General features: G+C 30.2%; 1 long non-coding RNA gene across 1 annotated transcript; it reads left to right on the top strand.

Moving 5' to 3' along the window:
• The first annotated feature begins 2,007 nt into the window (after positions 1–2,007).
• On the top strand, positions 2,008–2,672 carry LOC105848129 (uncharacterized). The gene is made up of 2 exons (XR_010642880.1): positions 2,008–2,130; positions 2,216–2,672. It is a non-coding gene; the product is annotated as an uncharacterized LOC105848129 (long non-coding RNA).
• The last annotated feature ends 15,562 nt before the right edge of the window (positions 2,673–18,234 follow it).

Below are 18,234 nucleotides of genomic sequence, written 5' to 3'. Positions count from 1 at the left end.
CTGGTTTCTAATTTTGGGTATTATTCAACTTGTCAAGATGATATTGACACCATGTACCTGGCTCCTTTGGACAAAATGTGGGATAATTATGTTCTTTTGATGATGCCACATGAAAAAGTGCAGCCATCACAGCAATCTGCATTCTTTTTAGATTTCCTATATTTGAATGTATTGCAATACCATAATAGTTTTGCAGCTTATCAATAATAGCATCAGTTAACTTTCCTTTCCCTCCTAGTCCCTTCTCTCTCTTTTTTAATTCACGTAATCGTGTTCCAACGCGCTTCTGGACATGGTCAATGCATTCTTGTTTAACCACTTTTGCGCCATCATAGACATTTTCAATTGACAAAAAACTTTTTGAATCCCCATCCCCATAAAACTCAGTGTATCGCATTTTATTTAATTCTATAGATTGATTAAAATTTTTTTCTGTGCCAACCAATTCCATTGATGGTGCAGATCCATGATGATTGTTTGTACAAGTATGGTCTGCTATAAAACTTGCATATTTCTCTACGTTTGAATGTTTCCATATTCTGGCATTAATACAAGCCTGGCAATATTTACTCATTACCTCAATATCTAATACTCGACCTGTGTCAATAGAAACTGCTGCAACAATACCGTTATTTGAACTAAATCCACGCCGCTGCCAAGTACCATCAACAGATACACCTGCATCACATAATATATCTGCTTGACTATCTAAATGAGGCAAAATAGATTGCTGCTGTCTGACGATTGGATCTAGTTTTTTCAATGTTCGTATTTCTTTAACAGCTTGATGCATTATATTTTTGGCAACTTTTTTGATTACAACTTGATAATTAGAAGCAATATTATTGTAACTTTTTTCTGTCATAGGGGGAGGATGATTTAGTAATGTAAGAAATAGTTTCAAAGATTGATAACCTTTTCCTATTCTACGCATACTGTAAAACATTCTACTATTAATGTCGAAACTTTTTGTTTTTGATCTTTTTTTGGAAGTCCAGAACAATTTAAACCAACCACACATAGTACACTTCAATTCAAGTTCAAAAGCAATTCCTAATTTCTGCTTTTGATTAAGCTTTACTGAATCATGTGAACACTCTGGGCACAAAAGAATCTTAAAAGTTTCAGCTAACAATTCCATATCAACTATTCGGTTGCCTGTAATATTTTTTGAACAGCAGTTATCAACAACTTTAACCATTGAACCATTTAACTTTGTATAAGAAACTGTTGTTGCTATGTTTTCTTTATTTGTAACTTTAGAGTTTTCAGTAAAATTTTTAGAGTGTTGGTTACAATAAAACTTCCTACTTTTATGTCTTTTAGATCGAAACTTACGAGATGATTCCATTTCAATTTGTAAATATTTTTCAACTTTTTAGTTATACTAGTTACATAAATATACAAAGCAATAGATAGAAAGCTTATAAATAGCATAGATAGATAAATATACATAGCAAAACAGCATCTTATAAAGCATACTACCTTGTTATAATACTGAAAAATAAAAAAATATATAAAAACCAATTTTGTAAAACATAAACAAACATTCTAACAATTGACCAGTCTGTCAAATCAGTAGTTCAATTAATTAAATAACTCTATTATGCTTATTACGTCGTTGTACAAACAAAAAGCCTTCTGTAAAAACAAAAAGCCATCTGTACAAACAAAAAGCCAAAATCAACTTTGAAAAAAGGGCTTAAAAAGATGAAAAACAACATTTAAAAACGGTTGCTATGCGCGTTGCTAGGGTAATTTAAATAATGAACATCTAAATAAATGAAATTTTGACCAATATCAGCATAGATAGCAAAAATTTAAAAATCAGCAATAGTTTCTACGATAAATTTGAGTTAAAATAAGTGTATTTTTGAAAAATTAATTTTTTCAATAATTTACACTTTTTTAATAGGGTTGTGCCCCCTTAAGTAGTTTAGTTTACTATTTTTAGCTGTATCTTATTTTTGAGTTAAAATAATGAGTAAATAATTCTAAAAAAACGACCAATCACATAACATGCAAGTTGATTTTTGATTGGTCGTTTGTGAAAATGATTTTGCTATTCAATTATAAAAAAACTTTTAAAGTTCAACTTTGAATGCTTTGGTAATATGGAGAAATTTTATGGTAAAGATTACTTAAATTTTTATTTGTTATGCATTTGTCATTTTTATTTGTTATGCAATGAAAAAATAAACATATTTGTTTTTAGTATTTGTATCTGTAACAGTGTTCTCTTTTCTGTTTTATCTTCGAGTTTATAACTCTCTCCCTATCGAAAGAAAAAAAAATGACGACTTATTTACGGATCTTCCAGTTGCCCTTGGATGTTATGACAATAATAATTTTTTTCTGCCTGGACAAAAAATAAGCACAAACTACGATAAAAGTTCCAAGTGGTGTTATGGTAGATACTGCTCCGAAAATGGCTCAATAATTAGTTGGGATGATTGGAATTGTAATCTATTTGATGCAAAAACAACGCCAACGTTGAAGTCAAAAAGTTTTAATAAAACGAATTTTCTTATTAAAATGAACATGAAGAAATAAAGTGAGTAAATAAAAAAAAAAACACAACAAAGTTTATAACAATCATTTGATTTGAAACAAAAAAAAAAATTTTCTCTTGTGATTTATTACAAAAGCAAGAAAAAATAAAAATAACACAATCGTATTTATAAAGAAAACAAGCATTTATTCGTATTTAAAAAGAAAACAAATTTAACAGAATACCCGGGTGGAAATAAGTCAGCAACTAGCTAGCGAAAAGGTTTATAGCATACACACCTCTTCGCTATTTTTTAGACGAATTTTATTGATTCTTAGTACGGGGTTAATATATTTAAGATAATAATTGAATTTAAAACAATGCTATTTTATTACGACATCTAGATATGGGATCGTCCACAAATTACGTCACGATTTGTTAGTTGGAGTTTCAAAAACTGAGTGACGTAATTTATGGACGACCCCTATATCGCAACTTTATGGCTATCGATATTACTACGATCTATCGTTACCTACATATTGTAGCATTGTAGCTAAATACAACATAACAATAAATCTGTAGCTAGCTGGTGGCTACATTTTGCAGCTTGGTAACTTGCGAAATCATCACAAAATATTGATAGCTACAGATCGTAGCTATCTAGCTAACTATTACATAACAACAAATTTGAAGCTAATAATAATATATACATATATATATATATATAGATATAAATCAGAGTACATATATATAGATTTATATATATATACATATATATATATACATATACATATATATATATATATATATATATATATATATATATATATATATATATATATATATATTTAAAATTTATATATATATATATATATATATATAAATATATTATAAATATATATATATATTTAAAATTTTATCTTGGTTTTTACATGTTTTTGCATAAAGTTGTATTATTATTATTATTTCACTTAAGACATTGTATTTTTATCAAAAATTAACCATATATTGTAAAGGGCTTCATGACAAGATCCACATGATCTTCTAGAAGTCCTGTCGTTACTAATGTAAAAATTGTAAAATATATTTGGTTATTGTAATATTTTTAAACGCCAAAAAATTTAAAAAAAAAAAAAAAAAAAAAAAAAAAAAAAAAAAATATATATATATATATATATATATATATATATATATATATATATATATATATATATATATATATATACAGACATACATATATATGGCGAATCACCTGAACAAATCTAGAGGCCCCTACCAGTAGTGATGTGGTTATAAATATATGAGCTCATTCAAATGTGTTCTCATGTCTGGAATTTGGGTAAAAGTTTTTACATTGATTGATTGCTACAACCGAGTCATTCTGGCTAGAAAAGCAACTATTTATATTTGAATAATATTAAAGCATTGATCAGTCACCTTAAATTTCTACAGAAAAAATATCCAACAAACGGAAGAAGCCAAGATAGCTGCATTTACTTCAAAAATTAGTTCTGAATATCCATTCCACCAAAAAGTAAATTGCAAAGATTTTTTTGGGGAGCGAATCGAAGCCGATGAGCACATCTCAGAATTAACAGAAACAGAATCATGAGAGCAAACAGAATTTTAAAGAACGGTTTTTTATGACATTTTTAATTCTGTGATTAGTGAAATCACCGCTAGTTTCACAGGCATTCAAGAAATTTTTGCTACATTTTTATTTTTCAAGGAAAATAAAAAACTGTTTGAAGCAGCAATCAAGAGTGCCTGCTCCTATTTTTCTCAGAAATACTCATCAGATGTTTTTGCTGCCAAATTTGTTATAGGGCTTTTGGGGCTAAAGCCTTGCATATAACAAGAAAAAAGTTTTTAACTTTATATTCATAAATAACACTATGTAACACAATTTTTGCTCATGGCTTCTATGTGTTATATTTCAATTGCTGATGTCTAAACTATGTGAAAAAATGACTTTAAGCACAACTTTGCTTATACGACAACAGCACGAAGAAAACTCGTTTTTTTATGAAAGCAGAACAATTTTCTTTCATTTTCGTCATTATAATCAGGTAAAAACAAAAATTGCCTAAGGAATAGACAAACACAGTCGGAAACTAAACAACAAGGTTCAGAAATGTTTAGATTTTATAGATTTACGATTGTACTGTGAATCACTCTCTCGAAGTAGCCCCCAAATGTAGTCCCCCATCACGTTTTCGATATGCCGTCCTTGGTAACGACGTTCAAAGTCTAATATACTTTGATAAAAGCGCTCGCTTTATTCCTCGGAGTAAGCGCCCATGTTCTCCTTGAATTTGTCGAAATGCAAATTATTAGAATTTTAGAGACAATCTGCATCCCATTATGGCGTAGTTCTTTATGAAAATCTGCCTTAACTCCACAAAGTTTTCAACTTTGTGATTACCTAAGAAGCCCTAAACAACTGCAATAAAACTGCTCTAAGTCATTCTATCCGTCCTGTTTAACAGCTTTACGAAATCCTCACATTCTATGATCTTCTTGATCTGTGATCCAGCGAATATACCAGCCCTGACCTAAGTCTTGGACAGCTGTGGAGAAGAATTTTGGAGGTATTGAAATGTTGCTGACTCCTTTTCAAGAGCAGTGGCAAATTGCTTAATGAGGCCTAACTTGATGTGCAGCGGAAACATAAGCATTTTATGATGCTCTATCAGCGGCTCCCACTTCACATTGCTCTTCCCAACAGAAAACTTGGTCCATTGTGGCCAGTCCTTTGAGCTTAGTGTCACGACTGTCCCAGAGACAGAGTAAACAAGAAAATTTTGAGAAACCACCTTAAAGATCCTTGAGAAATGATACCATTTTGAAGTCATCGATGACCTCCTATATGTAGTTGTCATACTTTAATGCACTCAGCATCATTTTGACACCGGTGTAGTTCTCTTTGAGATGCACAGAGTGAGCCATCAGGAAAGACAGGTAATTGTTTCAATTGTGAAGCAACACGGCTTTGAAACTCCGGGATGAACTATATATGAATAGACGTCATTCAATATGATTACATGCAATACCTATAGCATTTACTAGACCGACAACATCGTTGCAGAAGCACAGCCCACCACTCTGACTGAGAAAGTAGAAGAATCTTTGATGCCGCTTCTTCTGATCCGTGACTTTTACGCTATAATCAACCAAAATCCACTTTTTGGGCCTGGATATAAGAAGCTCGGCATTCGATTTCGTAAATCCGAGGTCCTTAATTAAATGGTTGATGTTTTTCTTGTTAGGGAAGTTCGGCTGTCGATCCCAACTTCATCTGCGAAACTGTAGTCCATATTTCCAGTATCTGCTTTGCTATCTAACTTGCTGTTGTCTCCTAAAGATGGCTGATGCCGCCTGGGAGGAGTTAGAACAGGCAGATTGGGGCTGTGTGGTACTGGGGCGATAAAAAAAGATCAATCAAAGGGGCGTTTTTGCCGGTGCGACAATTTTTTGAATTTACTATGCAGAAGTAGCCGTTGCCTGAGTGATTGTTTGAAAGGCTCGGCATTGAAAGTAAATCGAGAATTTTCTCGAAAACACACGGTTTTCCAATTTTCATTGTCCCGGTCACAGAAGCAAAGGTTTTCCGGAATAACAGCAATTTCTTTTCTGTTCTAGACCTAACGGGTTAGGAAAACACGACTTAAATTTCTTAATTAGTTACTTGTTATTTATTTGCATTAGCAGCTCGACTCTGATAGTTGAATTTAGATCTGTGTTTCATAATTTGAGAAGAATTGGTGCTAATTGTGTGCATAAGATGATAATTTTTCGAAACAAACAGTCTAGTTATTTTTAGTTACTTTCTATTCTACTAGTAATGAAGGTCACAAGGATTAACTGGCTCATGCTTTTCGCTGCATGAAAAGGAGATCACTTACTGAGAGATTTATAACATTCATGGCAAATAACATACAGAGCAATATAAGTTTGAGGACTGTATAAAATTGGTATTAAAAATTGTCATGAGCTGTAATACGACAATGTCTCAGCAATCAGTGGAAAATACATTGGTGTGCAAGCAAACGTTAAAGAACAGAATAATATTGCATTTTTATTAAAGATTTGTATGTTTATTTTACCATTTCCACATGCCGCTGTAATATGTTGAGTGAAATTTTGAAAGGAGAGATAGCAGCTGTGCATGTGTACCTAAAAGAATCAGTTCAACACACTAATTTTGCTGAGCAAATATATGACTATTCACAGATTCGCAAGAAGTATGCTCCACAAACTTGTTAATGAAAATAATTTAGCTAAAGTATGCTCAGGGTCTTTTTTTACACATGCTGTATCTGGAAACTAGAATGTATGCAATACTCTTTCGTAACATCTAAGAAAGCGCAGGTAAAACTAAAAATGCACTTTTTTTTTTTTGTAGCTATTTTAGGAGCTCTAGCGGTCTTACCACAGAGCACAGCGGCAGAGCATTTAACAATACGTTCCAATGCCGCTTGTTGGGCTAGTGCTGGCGTCGAACCTGAAACCTCTGGGTTCTAAGCCAGAACTCTAACCACTGCTCTGACTTTAAACATTAACGAAACCAATCATTAACAAAGTTTGTCATTTCAAAATATGAATGTTTTGAAGAAAATGAGCAAAAAGGAAAACGGCTTCAATAACCTAGCTTGTATGAGTTTTGAAAAACCCATCGTAAGGAAAATAAATTCGGTTAACAAAGTAATTGACAATATCATTTTTAAATCAAAATAAAATTTGATTCAAAGATGATATTGTCAATGACTTTGTTAACCGAAAGTTTGAAGATGATATTGTCTTTGAATTTTTAACTGAAAAGCTATGAAAACCTATTTATGGTTTACTTTTGATATAATAAAATTGACTCTATTCAAATCTAACAAACTGACACTATTCCTGGAGAAGGTGTAGCACTATTTTTAAACTCAAACTATGAGTCATTTATTTATTTGATTTTTTCGTTAATAAATTTATGTCATTTATTAAACCACTAGGTCATACATTATCGGTTATCCTAAAAGAGATAGAACCTCATACTAAGTTTTAGCCCAGGCCTCGACAAAGTTAAATCTGGCCTTGGATCTGACATAAAATGAACTGACTGAAGAATCGTTTTACATAAAACAAATTCATACTACAAACTTTAGAGAGAAACCTCTTGCCCCATTCGAATCGTTAAACAAAATTTCTCAAATGAAGATTGGTGAACACTTTAGAAGTGTAGTGACTGCAGGGCGTTTTTTTTCTTCAATTCCATTGACAGTAGCTTTAAATGATCGTTTATTTAGTAAATTGAAACACGTTATGAATTTTTTGCGCTCAAATATGGGACAAAAACGAACCAGTGATCATACTATTCTGAGTGTTGAGTTCTAATAGCTCAAAATCTTGATATAATAGAAAAGTTTGAAAACAAAAGACAAGAAAAATTTAAGAAACAAAAGCTGAACAACTTAATTATACTTATATTGGTATATAGTAGTATAATTAAAAAATTTAAGCAGGTTTTTTTTTTTTTAATAATAGAGAGAGAGGAGAGGAAGAGGGTGTCCCAACCCTCACATGACCATCAGAAATGCCCAAACCCAGACACGGCATGTATATATATATATTTATATATATATATATATATATATATATATATATATATATATATATATATATATATATATATATATATATATATATATATATATATATATATATATATATATATAATTTTTGAGCAGCTCGGTAAACTTTATAATCTTTTTAAAAAAATCAAAATGTATACTTTTTTCTAAACCAAATTAGCGAATTAAATTATTCTAATTGTATAAAATTATGTAAATTTGATGCATCGTCTATTGCTATCTAATATTGCTCAACCATTCCCGCTCTACCTACCCGTAGAAATAAATAAAGTGGGGGAACTGAATTACCACAAGCATTTAATGCATTTCACATAATCACCAATGTTCCATCTTCAGCACTGGTGACAACGAATATTTGTTGTTCACCTCTTTTAGCAATGACGCGTTTAGGCGCTTGACCTGAACGCGTAATTGCTACCCAATCCCCGTTTTGTCGACATTTCAGATCTAACGAGACAAAAACTGAATCTTTTGAAATAAAAATGTAATATGTTGTAAATTATTCTTACATTGTGTAGATTTGAAGCTGAAATTCGATCAAATAATTTTGCTTCTGGTTTTCAAAACAAAAGCAAAACTGATGGTTTCGTTTCGAAAATCCAATAGCTAAACATTATCAGCTTTTTTTTTAATCATGGATTTGAACAATCTTTTCTTGAATGAAGGTATTCACCCCCATTCTCTCCTCATTATTGTGGGAGGGGTCCCACAATTATTGGTTTTCTACATTTCAAAGTTTTTATATTTTGGGGTGCTTATTTTGGTATTTTTATGTTCTATGGTGATAAATTGTTATTTGTAATTTTAAAAAACTATAAACTACTTAAGTTTTTAAATAAAAATAAAAATTGAAAATAACAAAAAATCAGTTTTTGTGTACTTTTGAAGCGTGATATTTAGACAAGTCGTCTGCCAATCATATATGTTTAATGCTTTTTTAGGTCATAACTAGCTAATAAATTGAAATAACCATAAGAAAGTAAAGACTTCTAATTTTAAGTTTTAAAATGTGTTTGTCACCATTTGGTCAATAATCCTAAAATAATTGTCAAACTTTGAAGTCGAATGTTTTGAAAATATACAATCATTTTTTTTTGAATTGACCTTCTAGTACAAATAGCAACAACATATTAAAAAAATAACAATTTTAAAAAAGAAAGCCATTGAGCTCTGCCTGATTCATACACACAGCTAGCCTTAACTAAATTTAGGTTTTCTGAATTGTGTCCAAATTAATTTCAACGTTTTCTGAAAGAGTATAGTTTACTGATCACTATGTATATAGTCCACCAAATCAGAAAATTCCTATTAAGTAATTATGGCACTTTTTTTTTCGCGCCTTTTTTTCGCGCCTTTTATTTTGCGCCTTTTTTTGCAAATGTTTTGCGCTATTTTTTGGTCCGCCATGTTTCATTAAAAATTTTATTGTAAAAGTTACAGACAATTTATTGGAAATGAATAATACAGATGGTATTGTGTTATATTACATAGTTTAAGAGTGGATAATCACATAATCGGAATGTTTTAAATCATCAGAATATTTACAAATATAAAATTAAAAACTGTTTCTTCTTGAATTGAATCACTAAAAAATATCAACATTTAGATCAACATGTCCAAGAGAAACAAGATGTTTTCCATTATAAGAACTTAATGCTCTTACTAAATTATGTCCATAATTAGAATTATTTGCGGACATCTTGCACCGGTTCCACGAGGCAGTTTTGAAGAGGTAGTGAACACTTTCTCCTGATTGCTCCAAATAAACTCCAAGGCCCATTTTTTTTGTTTTACTGAATTCAGATACATGATTAAACAGGATATGAAATTTTGGTGTTAAAGTTATACCATGTTCCAACACCAAATTTTTATAGCAGGCTTTTAAATTTTCGATATTAGTTTGAAAGTTTTCATCAAGTCCGGATCCAAAGTAAGACTCAACAACTAAATGTAACAACCTTAAGCATTTTCCAAAAGACTTTAGTTTAGTTGGCAGCTTATCATTAAAGACTTCCCATTTTTAAAAAATTTTTTGAGAAGAATTTCCATTAAAATTTCCATTATGCTGACCAGTCTTAATAATTTGCAACTGTTCGTAAATCTTCTTCATATTCATTTCCGACCAAATCCCCTCCATGTTATCCATTACATGGTTGACAGTTCCCTCCATTATATAAAACTTTGGTAAAACAAGTCTATCTACAAGAAATTCAGATGGGTTTCCACGTACTAATACACGGTTTATACAATTCTTAAAATGTTGTACACATTTAGGTTTTGAACCAGATTCTTTGAATTTTGTATAGTTGTTTTGATAGCTCTCAAAAGTTCTGTATGGAGCATTTGTCCAAGTTTCTCTTCTATCCCACTCACATACATAACAGGGATGAATTGAACTGCTACTTGGAGATATACCTGTCAGAATTTGACTAAGTTTTATGTCGCATACCCCAATGTGCTCAACTTTTTCAAGATTTAATTTTTCAAATAATATTTTAATGTTTAAATATCTTTCTGGGATTTCTGGGGCTACCAGAAGAAGAAATGAAGCATTTACTGACGAACCTTTAAATATTTTTTTAGACCATCTTTATATAAAGACCTGCAAGCTGTTACCGGTTTTGTTTTAAGGTAATCTATTTCAAAATTTCATTGAGATTAACTATATTTAAACAAAATTTGATAAAACCACTTCCCCGTCAGCAGCAATTTTTAGCAACTGATTCTTAGAATCAACATATTTAAGATCCAGGAGTAGTTTAACAAAAAGAGTAACATCACTGCAGTACGTTACTGTAATATTTTTATATTCCAAAGTTTTATCTTTGTTTTTAAATTTAAATAAAATATTTTCTTCGGTAAATAATGGGAGAAGATAACTGTCCAAATCAGGTTCTACAGCGTTTCTTCTTTTTTCAACAACTCTGTAATTATTAATTTTTTTACATAATAAGTTTTACTCCAAATATTGCATCATTTTATTGTGCAGAATTAAATTTGCATTAGTATTGTGATTTTACCTTATCATATTAGCAAGTTTTATCATTTGATGATTACTTAAGGAAAGAGAATTCTGAATATAAAGAAGATTTTTGTGAGTAAAATTGGTTGTTTTTGGAGTATTCTCTGCTCCAATAGATAGTTTCAGTTTACTACCTCCTGTCTTCAATGAAATGGTGTTACCACTTTCACTACATAGCTTTTCTTTAATAACGTGAGAAGGCATTTGTTCCTTGACATCTAAATAAGTTACAAAACTATGGAGACTGAATGAAAAAGGTTTCGACAACTTTGTCGTTTTGTTAAAAAGTAAAAAATGTAAAAAATTTGTAAAAAATTTGTAAAAAATTGTTAAAAAGGTTATAAGTTAAAAAGCTTACAAAGGTTTTTTGAAATTAAAATTATCAATTTTGATTTATTATTCTTAACATTTTTTTCACTAATCTCTCTATTAGTAACACAAATTAATACGGTTTTTCTAATACCTTGATATCCGGATGCAGCTGATATGTTATTTCTGAAAAAAAAATTACATTTACGAACTTAATTTCTATAGAACATGGTATACAACTTTTCACAGTCAAATAATCAAAGTTATAAAAACGTTTTCTACCTGAGCGCCGTTGAATTGCATTTATGATGCAATCCTCCATTAACTTTAGTCAGACAAGAACTACACCGCGGACTAATAGCTGCCGTTTTAAAACTCTTTATACCAGATTTTTTTCTTGGGTATCCTTCCCTGCGTTCTTACGATTTTGCATATTTCACAGCTGCAAGTTTTTAGTTTCCTGAAATTATATAAAAAATTATAAATTTATGTTTCTTTACAACAGATATACAAATAAAATAACATTTTACCCATTTCATGTTTTAGTCGGGATAGTCATCTTTGACCAGTCAATGTCAAAATTAATTTTCTGCCTGAGATCAACAACATTTGTTCTTTCAACTATACCCCTACACCTTAAAAAGATAAAGATATGCTAGTACCAAGCAAAATGAGATTTGATTCATTTATCAAATCTTACTTCTTTGAGCTCAACAAGGTATCCAATTTTTGGGTTATGTGGATGGTTTTACGTTTATGACATATATATATTTTTATATATATTTATTTAGTTAAAAATCATTAAATATACCAACCTTGGACACAATCCAGTAGGGTATCGATCATCGTCAATGTTATAATCCGAAAAACAGCTCTGAAATTTAGAAATTATATGGCTTTGGCTGTTTATTTCCATATGACATTTGGAACACAAAAAAGACATTTTTCTCTGTTCTTTTGATGATCTAAAATAGTCTGAGGATGTGATTTACCAATTCTTAACATTTTTTTAAACAAAATTTGTTCTATGATTGTCTTTAGCAATTAAATTTGTGGCAGAAAAAATGGCGGATTAAAGATGGTTGTAAAAGACAAAAATAGCGCGAAAAAAAGGCGTGAAAAAATCTTAAAAATGCCATATTACTTAATATGAGTTTTCTGATTTGGTAGACTATATACATATTGATCAGTAAAATATACTCTTTCAGAAAACGTTGAAATTAATTTGGATACAATTCAGAAAACCTAAATTTAGTTAAGGCTAACCGTGTACAGAGACCAGCTATTGATTAAAAAAAATTATCTATGTTAAATATATGCTAGTTTTCGCTTACTGCAATATCCCATAGGTTTATAATTTAGTTACATTTTTTTATAATATCAATAAAATTTTAAAATTTAGTACAAAATATATAATATTTTCTTTTTTTGTTACACTAATTTCACTAGTGTTACAAGAAAACTTCATTAGTGTAACAAGAGTTCTTGTTACACTAATTTCATTAGTGTAACAAGAACTCTTGTTACACTAATGAAGTTTTATAAAAAAAGGTAAACGGAGTTCTTGTTACACTAATTTCATTAGTGTAACAAGAACTTGTTACACTAATTTCATTAGTGTAACAAGAACTCCGTTTACCTTTTTTTATAAAATTTACAATTTCAAACAATGGAAGAAAGTGTGATGTTTCACAAATATACTTGCGTAACAGTACATTGCAACAATTATTAAATTTTTAAAACAATGGAATTATAAAAATTGCAATCCTATTGCAAAATATAGTTTTGAAATCATACATTTACAACAGAGCATGGGCCACGGCGTGCAATTAAACTGGGGGAGGAGGGGGGCTGAAATATTTATCTTGAATTCAAATGATTTTGGGGTTTTAAACTTTTCTTGCCTCATTTTTGAAAAAAAAAATTTGTTCTGAAATTTTCTTTAAATACTGAAAAAATTGCAAAAATGTGATAAGGTCTTTTATAGTAAATATTCCGAACTCACTCCTGCGCTCCAAAAACAGTTCTTCAACGTTCATACGCTTCTTGAATGCTGGTTGCTTGAATTGATTTCTATTGCATTAATAATTGTGTCAAGAGCTTCAAAATATATTAGCTTAGAAACATCATTGGCTGTCTCTGAGTAATAGGCATTGCTTGTTTATTCTGCGTACCAATGACGTATTGAAAAATGGAATAATTCGACTTTTTTCGTTTCCTTTAGAAAAATAGGTTTTTCAATTAATTTGATTGCATTTGCTAATTTTTTAACCACCGCAAAAAACAAATGGAACTTGTCATCATTTCTCATACTTTTTTATTGCATTAATCACTAAATATGCAGATTTTCATCCACAGGTTGCCGACATCTTTGTTAATGGAAGGGATTTTGACAAACTATCAGTCATTGCGTAAAGTCTATAAGAGAGATTGATCCCGAAGAAGAAGTAAACCAATTCCATCTGGCTCTTGCAACCAAGGATTCTTGCGTTTGTCTTTTGGTCAAGTTTTTCTTTTATACATTCGTTCCAAAGTTGCAAGAATGATTCATAATTACCGATAATTCTCTCAATACATTCTGCCCAAAAGTTCCATCTTGTAGCGGAAAGTTTCTTCAGCTTTTTGAATGTTTCAAAGCCTTGTTCTATGTCAATGTTTTCATTAATGTTTTAACATTATTTGAAAACTTTACAAGTACGTATACTTTGTTTGTTTTCGTTTTGTTATTTAGGTGCCCCAAGAAGACCCAACGGTCTTGTCACAGAGCACTGCGGAAGTGCATTTAAATAGGAAGTTCACGCCTCTTTCCTACCATGACGCGAAAATATGTCCAGAATTCGTTTCGAACCTGGATCTCCTGCTTCTAAAGCAAGCGATCTTATCACTGCGCCACGGCCGCTATTTCTCTAACAACATTCAAGGTTCAAATGTCGCAAAATGTCACACTTCTTAATCAGCTATTTTACAGCTAAACTAAGAGAATGCCCTTGGTATTCTCTTAGTTTAGCTGTGAAATTGCTGTTCAATAAGAATTTGAGCTAATACTCCAAATTTCTACCCCATTATGTTAGATGCGCCATCATAGGTTTGACCGCTGCAATTATCGAAACTTAAGTTAATTCTAATAAGTATATCTTTGATAACAAGTACAATAGCATTGCTTTTAATACTTTTCATTTTGTAAAATACTATAAAGTCTTCAAAAGGGTTCAAATCTTTATCTACCGTTTGAAGAAAAAATGATAGCTGCTCTTTATTGCTCACGTCACACAGTGGGAAAGAGTGTGTCAAAATACCAAAAAAGCAATGTCGGCATTGCACGGTAAAAATTTGTCATAATGGTATAGACATGTTCATTAGAGAAAATATCTAGTTAAAATAACATTAAATATCAATTTAAGCGTAATTTTATGCGGTTATTTACACGTTAATTTGACATGTGTTCCAAAACGTTATTTTGCATTTTTTTTATTTATCAACTTTCTCACGCTACTATTGTTTTAAACTAACTTTATTGACTTTCATTTTAAAATATATTATTTTAATTAACAATGTTTTTTTTCGCGCAGACTTTTAAAAACAATTTAATGTAAGTGCAATCATTAACTTTAATGCATAGAAAACAGACAGTTTTCGATATTATTTTTTTGCTACTAACCTTTACTACTAGGTATCAGATAAACTAAACTCCAATATCCTCCAAACATTTGACTATGTAAATCTCATGCTAAATTTATGTAAATAGCCATGCATCATAAATATTTTGCTACTTTTTGCAACAAAAAAAGTTATTACAAAAGATTGGTCTTCGGTTAATGGTCAGTTGATGAGAAATACTGAACATGTAAAAAAGATGTTTTGTACACAAAGATTACCTACAAAATCTTTTATTACTGTTATAATATATAAGTTCTGTAAATATAATTATAAAAATTTATTTTATGGCAAATACATGCATTGAAAAGTAATATTTTTAATGTTTACACTGATAAAAGTTGTCTTGAAATCCATTCAAAATATTTCGTATTTTTCACCAAAATTTAATTTTTTTGATTTTTTTTTTGATATTATATAATTACATGTATATTACTTTATTTATGCATTTTATATATAAATATAGCTATTTTAATAAATAAAACTACGAAAATAATTTTGTCACAAAAAACTCAATTTTGTCCCACTGTGCGTCAGTACCTTCATTGGCAACAATGGAAAAAACTTGCGTTCTCGTATGGTTTTTAAATTTTCTTGTAATGTTAGAGTAGCTAATATATCCAAAATCTCATTTTTCACCTCACTATGTGTATACTTATAAACATACTTATAACCTTCTTCCATAGAGATGATCTACAATGTTTTTTTTGTTTGTACCAAGCAGGCACAATAGTTGAGTAAAACTGTCATTCCCATGATGATATTACAAAGCCGTTCCTTGTCGTCTAAAGTAATGTTGGCATCAAATGACTTTCCAAAAAATAATTTTGTTCTATAGCTCTCCTATTGGAAATCTGTTAATCTATTAACTCCGCAATATTTTAACATAGGACAATGTTAAGCTGGTATAACGAAGCTGTTTTGTGAAATGCTGGTATAACGAGGCTGTTTGTGACATCCCTAATCTTGGTGAGTCTTAAATCATTTTGGAGCTTTTTCCATGAAAAAAAATATAATATAAGCAACTTCTTTATTTCTTTGGTAATATAAGCAACTTCTTTATTTCTCTGATCATTCAGGTTTTCCTTTCTTAAATAACACAATAATAGCAGAAGACACTGAGTTTTAAATAAAATGCACTATTTTTAACAGAGAATAAAAAATAGCAGTTTTTAATTAATTCTGATTCTTTTAACTTGACAAACTAATCAAAAATGTATGTATCTTACCTTTCATCATAATGGAACCATGAAAAATCATTGAAGCAATTTTGCTTGCATGAACAATCTCGACATCCAATTTTTGTTTTGGGGAAAATATAATGTTTGGAGGGATCAAATACTTTATTATCGGTGTTGATAGTTTCTTCTTGTTGAACTTCTTTAAAAAAATAAGACTTTTCAAATAGTTCACAAATACTCGTTTCACTATACGCATTTGTATGAGGAGACTTTTCATGTAGTTCACGAATTATTGCTTTACTAGACGCATTTATATGCAGAGGCTTTTCAGATAGTTTGCTAATTATTTTTTTACTAGACGCATATGGTAAATATGTTTTCCGCTTGAAAAATATGCAATTGTCTTACTCATGTTGTTCAAATTGTTGAATAGTAAAAAAGTATTTTATTATTAGTGCGGCCGTGGCGCAGTGGTTAGAGATCCAGGTTTGAAACGAGCTCTGGACATATTTTTGCGTCACGTTAAAGAAGGAAGCGTGAACTTTCCGGTTAAATGCACTTCCGCGGAGCTCTCTGACAAGACCGTTAGGTCTTCTTGGAGCATCTAAAAAAAAATAAAAAATAAATATTTGACAAAAACTTGTTTAGATCATGATCGTATAAGATAATATAATATCTTATAATATAATATACTATATATAATCTTATACGTCCATGTTTATACGTCCATGTTTATACGTCCATGTTTATACGCCCATGTTTATACGTCCATGTTTATACGTCCATGTTTATACGTCCATGTTTATACGTCCATGTTTATACGTCCATGTTTATACGTCCATGTTTATACGTCCATGTTTATACGTCCATGTTTATACGTCCATGTTTAAATCAAATATTAAAATGTTTATTATACAGTAATGGGCTTCAAATAATTTTATCTTTTGTATTAGAAACTTATTTGCACAGACATTTTTTTTCGTTTTGAGAGTTGTAGTTATTAGCTAAGCTTTATCTTCAGTCAATGCTTCTACATTTTATTCTACCAGGACCGACGACACGGGTTTCGAAGTGGAGGGGCACAATCATCAATTTTTTTAAAATTCCTCTATAAATGGTAAAATAACTCACCACCGTTAACGATTCGAGTAAGTATTGTTTTTTTAACCAAAGACTTTTTTTCATGGCGTAAAATGACTAATTATTTTACTTGGATAGTTACCACTAAAACTAATAAATACAGTCGATTTATTTTTGTGCATTTTGCCGAGCGTAGATAAAAATGTTTATATTTAAATAATAGTATTCAATTTTTTTCACGGCGATTTTTTTGATTGATTTTCTCCCACTTGCTATGGTTTACAAGACATTTGGAAGCGGACGTAACGAAAACAGTTTATTTTATTTTTACGCGTCAAATAAACAAATTTTCTCTAAATAAAAATTCAAAATGGTTTCTGAACCATCTTTTTACCGATAAAGTAACCTACTATCAAACTCGTGGATAGACTTGATCCATGATGCATCTTATAATCTAAAAATTCACACATGAGTTGATAATGTGTATATCTAGAATTCCAGTGTACAATATATACCTTCTGATAACTGATGTCGTAAATATAAATGTATTTTATTAAAAAACAGTGATTTTTATGTTTGTTTTGCTTAAAACTACTATTTAACTGTAGTTTAGACATTTAGTTGTAAACTGAAATTTGAGATCCAATTGAAATTTATCTTTATAAGTAATAACATTGATAGTTAAAGAAACCGTCATTTAGTCTATCCAGCTGATTATTTCTAGTTTTTGTACCACATTTTTTAATAAATTGAATTTTAATATCTATATAACTTTTAAAGAGCAGATTTTATAAAAAAACGCATGGTATATATTTACACTTTAATAAAAAATTAAAAAAAAAAATACATAAGTTTATATTT

This window comes from Hydra vulgaris, chromosome 13 (genome assembly GCF_038396675.1).
Source record: "Hydra vulgaris chromosome 13, alternate assembly HydraT2T_AEP".
Classification (NCBI taxonomy): Eukaryota; Metazoa; Cnidaria; class Hydrozoa; order Anthoathecata; family Hydridae; genus Hydra; species Hydra vulgaris.
This window is presented reverse-complemented; position numbering and strand designations above follow the sequence as displayed.